Source organism: Sparus aurata, chromosome 5 (genome assembly GCF_900880675.1).
Source record: "Sparus aurata chromosome 5, fSpaAur1.1, whole genome shotgun sequence".
Lineage (NCBI taxonomy): Eukaryota > Metazoa > Chordata > Actinopteri > Spariformes > Sparidae > Sparus > Sparus aurata.
In genome coordinates, this window is record NC_044191.1 from 24,026,995 (window position 1) to 24,032,340 (window position 5,346).

Sequence of the window (5,346 nt, forward strand, 5' to 3'; positions counted from 1 at the left end):
GAGGCACTGTAAGAGCTGCTCATAAGTCACAGGCATATGCACATCGGTGTGAAGATGTCATGCCCGTCTCTTTTACATGCTACTTTTTCAAAAGCTCAAAATTGTTGGAAACCTGTGGCTTACAGTAAGTGTACTCCAAAGAGAGGAGCTCAGAGTGTTCGCAGGAGCGTGATGATGGGTTTGATGTCTTGAAGCACAGTGTCTGACAAAACCTGTGAAAAATCTCACACGACTTCTCTCACCTGCAGCTTACAGTGTCATGTGACGGGTTGCATCATCTCGATAATGAGCGTGGTTTGTCTTCATTTTTATCTGTGCCACCCACTTAACTTCCTTTTTTTTTTTTTGCTTCTGGCTGCCTTCCAACATCATTTACACTTGCTCATCCTAACCAGATGTCACACCCTCAGCACACGCCTCTGCCACACAACACACCCTGAACATCACTGAGAGCCCTTTACAGGTGAACAAGGAGATCAAGACCTGCACGGGTTGATTATGCAGAATGAACCAAGTCTTTATATAGCTATTTTAATGCCAAAAAGAGCTCCAGGGTGCCGCTGAAGCAAATGTCGCTGCTGGCTTGGCGCTGGCACATTTACCACCATTCTCAGCTTGCGACTGTGTTTGTATGAGCTCCCCGATTTCCGGATGGCAGCACATTCCTGGCTGTCAAAAAACTTAGAGGGAAATTTGCTTCACAAAGCACCGTACATTCCCAGTGTACCGACTACATACCATCTTTTACATAGAGGAACCTACAGAAACAAGCTGTTTCTGAGCTGACCAGACTCGACCCAGTGATTGACCCAACTTGCCGAGCTCCCTGTCCCTCACCTCCCAAAGCAATATTCTGAGCCTCTAATTGGGAGGACTGTGGGCTTATAGCAAAGTATGAGCCAATCAGGATGTCTGCCTCTCCACAGGAGTGGAACTGCATGCTGCCTGTGGAGCTTGTTAAGGCATAGTTACTTGTAGCATCATGGGAGCAGCAGCACACAAACACACACAGACACACAGTGCAGTCACTTACATCCCCACCTGTCTGCGCACCATTAGGGGCGCGGAGCAGAAGGTTTTATGTGGCACATTTGAGGAAAGTACATAACATCATAGTGAAACATTCTACAGTAATCACATTACTGTCCCATCCTTCCAAATGAATGGCATTCGGCCAAGTCAAAGCAACATAAAACCCCAGTTCCAACAGAATGCAGTCATTTGCAAACAAACTGTGTTTAGTGATGACAGCCCGTGCAGTAATATTCTTTATACAATCATGTGAATCCGGTCCCATCATTGAACAAACGAGCCTTGCAAAGATTGCTCCTTTCACACCCATTCATGATATCACCTGTCGCCATTCAGGTGTTTTCCAAGCAGTCAAAAACTTTCCCCGTCTTTTGTCGCCTCTTCCTAATTTAACACATCAAATATATTGACTTTGTTTTTAGTTGCCTATATGTGAAAAAGTATTAGAAAATTATCACCACCGATTGGCACAATTGCGGCATCAGATGCTAGTTCAAATTGGAATGATGTTATTTCACCATCAGTACACGTTAGTAATACACATGATTAAATATGGTTCACTATAAAGTAGATACACAAGCAAGACGCTGCAGCAATGCTAATGACTCTATATCGTGCTCAACAATGTTTTGAGCTGAACGCTAATTTCAGTGAGCTAACACGCTCATTATGATGATTCTAGCATGTTGGTATTTAGCAGGTACAATACTTACCATGTTCACCATCTTAGTTTAGTGTCCTGTGTCGGCATGCAAGCATTTGCAATGAGTACATGACACAAAGAACAGCTGAAGTTGATGTCAGTGTTATTAATTATGCAGCTATTTGATCATCAACCAAAGTACTGGACTGTTTTATTTTGCAGGTCATTTCCTCATGTTGTCATGTTTTATCTTCCACTTCCTGTTTTTGTCTTCTTTTCCAGCCCTTTTTCCTGCTCGTCTGGGTTCCATTAGTTAATTAGTCTGTGTTTTCCATTAGTTTGTCTGTCTCCCAGTCTTCGCGTGTCCTTTGTGTTCCTGCTTTGTTTCCTATGGCTCTCTGGTTTGTATTACTCTGTAGTTTTTCTTGTATTTTCCTTTTCCTGCCTCTTTGTTGTCTGTGTGTTGTCACTTGCATTTGGATTTTGGATTCTGGGCTTTGTTATTGAATCTTGTTTTTTTTTTTTTTTTAACCATGTGTAACAACCAGCACCACCAGTTATGATACTGAGCACAAATATGTAACAACCAATGAGCATTAGATGTCTTGTTTTGTTTAGTAAGAGGAGACTGAATAAGTTCACTATGGGCCAGAATATCTGAAGCTACAGGTCGCTCGGGAGGAATGGATTACAAACAGCAATGGTGAAACAAGACACACATGGACTCAGCAGTTATGTTTGAAGATAAGTACCAAATATTTATTATCTCCTTTCTCTCTTTCTTTCAAGTGTGTACTTTAAGTGCAACAAGAACATTGAAAAAATGACTTCAGATTCCCAAAACAAAACAATAATCACTTTTGTGACTTGCACTTGTTTTCTTTCTTCCAGATCTAACCAGGAATCCACCTGTTGAGTAAGTATATCTATTTGCTCCCTGGTATTTGAATGTTTGTTTGTGTATTATGGTGTTATTTAGGCACCACTCATTAATTTAGCACTATTTTGTGTTACGACTATTTTGTAGCCTATTTTAGAGTGCCACTAGAAAACCAACAGGTGATTCTTTTGACCCCTATTTAACACATAACTCAATTCAAACTTTAGTATCAACCGGTTCACTTAATGGAACTCAAACCCAACTTCAAAACACATGGGATGTTCAGAATGCATACAGTATTGCTCTCACTGCACTAACCTGAATTCTGTTGGAGGAAGAATGTAAATATGAAGATTACTCAAAAGCTACAATAACCTTTATGGCCCGAAATAGCCCAGAACAAATCACATAGTAAATTTAGGAACAGACATTACGATTAGATGTGCAATGCACTCAACTCGACTTAATCTCAACAATCGCCAAATCAATGCAGAGAGAGAATACCTAACAATCAGGTGCAAACATTTAAAAGAAAAACAATAATGATAACATGTGACGGATCACTTGTGTTTCAGTAAGTTCATCTTAGATTGTAGGATCCAATGGCTTGTAGAATCCAATGACTGTAGCATGGGGCAATTGAACACGATTGTCCTACCAATGCGTTGAGAATCCTTACGGCTGGACGTGGGGCAATTGAACACGATTGTCCTACCACTGTTAGTCTGACGTTTCAAACATATCTCATCCTCTTTAGATCCAGTTCTTGGGTTAGCTCGCCACTCCAGGACCAACTGTACTCCTCTCCAACAGAAGCAGCCGGCTGAAGAATCCAGGGATCTCGTCTCACACAAATGATCAACACAGGAAAACAAAAGACCTGGCCTTGTACCCACAAAGCCAGGGGAAAATAAATCAATAAGTGATTCAAATGCATTTTTTTTCTTGATCTGAATCATTATGGCATTGCCATTTTACATTAAATGATATAATGCCTTGTATCTCTTAACTGAAATACCCTTGTTGCATTTAATCAAATACAATTTGGCATTCTTCTTCTTCTCCAAAAAAACAAAACAAAACAACAACAACCATGTAATCTCTATGGTCATTCTACACAACACACTGCATAGGCTTAGCTTTGTATAATTTTAGCCTGAAATAGCAACAGGCACCTCCAATCCCAGTACAGGCCAAGGGACATGCTAACACCAACTCAGTCAAGGATTAGTTATCTATATACACATTCTTTGGCATCACAATTGGGCACTAGGAAGTTAAGCTGCTAATCGACATTACTGTTGCAGCCAACAACGCTAGCATGATTAATGCTAATGACGCTAATATAGCTAGCGCGGTAGTCGCGACGCTAATGCTAATGCTGCTAAGCTAGCGGGAGAGCCGCGACGCTAATTTATCGCTTCTTTCTTTACAAACACAAACCGAAGTCACACACCAGCATCTTAGACAACTCACCAAGAATTTTCCTTTGGCTAATGGCAGCAGAATTGTAACCACCACAGGTCTTTTGGATGAGAGCAATGATTCAGTTATCTGGCTTTTACTAGTAAGTAGCTGATGCCTTAACTGTCCAAACACACGTCCCGTTTCTTTAGCTGCTCCGGTAGGAGGAAAAAGATTTCTTAGATGCACTGGCAAGTTCAAGTGTTTGACAGACGTGGATAACGTCCATAAAGTCAAAGTCAAATCTCAAACTATATTATCACATGACCAATATATATATTGTTGTTTTATAATTTCTGTTCATAGTGTTATCAATAGCCACAGGTTATATTGTTTATCCATCAGTAAACCCCACCTTCTCATATTGGTCATTTATTTGACTTTAATTGGGTTTTAGTAACCAGGGGTTACACATGCCTGCATCTGCCTCACATTTGGGTCCTTTTTGTTATCAACCGTAACAACATCCAATAGTTGTTGAGGTGTTTCAGTCCCAAAGTGGTGATCCAATCTAGCACAGCGTGGCTGTAAAAGTCATCACAAACCATACAAAAATGAAATTAAAACACCTCAATGGAAAATTAAACAAAAAAAATTGGGGTGTACAAGCATTTTGAAATCTTGTAGTGCGAGTGAAGCCTGAGTGGCTATGAGCTTAAAATATGAGTCCAACATGAGTGACAGACACCCCGTGGAAAGATCACAGCACAGGTCACATCAGACCTCACTGTCCAAAAGAAGGCAGTGAATGATGAGAGCCAGAAAAAAACACATCTGTCACATCAAGTTTAGTCTTTAGGGGTGTCTGTTTTATGGCTCCAAACACATTCCAAAAGAATTAATACATGGATGTCTGGATAAACAATCATTTCACAGGATTTGAATATAGTGTGAGGCACACGGAACATTCAGTGCTTCAAAATATTAATAAAACTCTATTAATATATGCCGTGATCACTGTTTCCTACAAAGTCTGAAGAGGGTCATTAACGCAAACTTCACAAACTGTGTGAGACACACACCGATCACTAATGAACTACAACCTCAGCAGGTGCGAAGTTTGTTAACAAAGTTTGCAAAAAAAGTAATTCAGTTTTTTTAATCACATAATTTAAATTGATTTTCATAATTTCATAACGCTCAGCAGCTGGCACAACTCTACATGTGGTGTGCTGATAGGTCTGACTATTTAGCATAATGCATAAGCCCCTGGAGGCAACAGGGAGGCCAGATGTGTCTCATGATATGAAATCACTGCCAAAGACCACGGGAAAATGCTTTCAGCTCTCCTGCAATTACAAAGAAGGGGGGACTTTTTTTGGAAAGC

The 5,346-nt window shown here is 40.5% G+C and overlaps 1 long non-coding RNA gene across 1 annotated transcript; it reads right to left on the reverse strand.

Annotated features, from left to right (window-relative positions):
* Positions 1-1,025: 1,025 nt before the first annotated feature.
* On the reverse strand, positions 1,026-4,445 carry LOC115581565 (uncharacterized). The gene is made up of 2 exons (XR_003984045.1): positions 4,032-4,445; positions 1,026-3,440 (listed from the first exon to the last, which is right to left on the reverse strand). It is a non-coding gene; the product is annotated as an uncharacterized LOC115581565 (long non-coding RNA).
* Between the last annotated feature and the right edge of the window lie 901 nt (positions 4,446-5,346).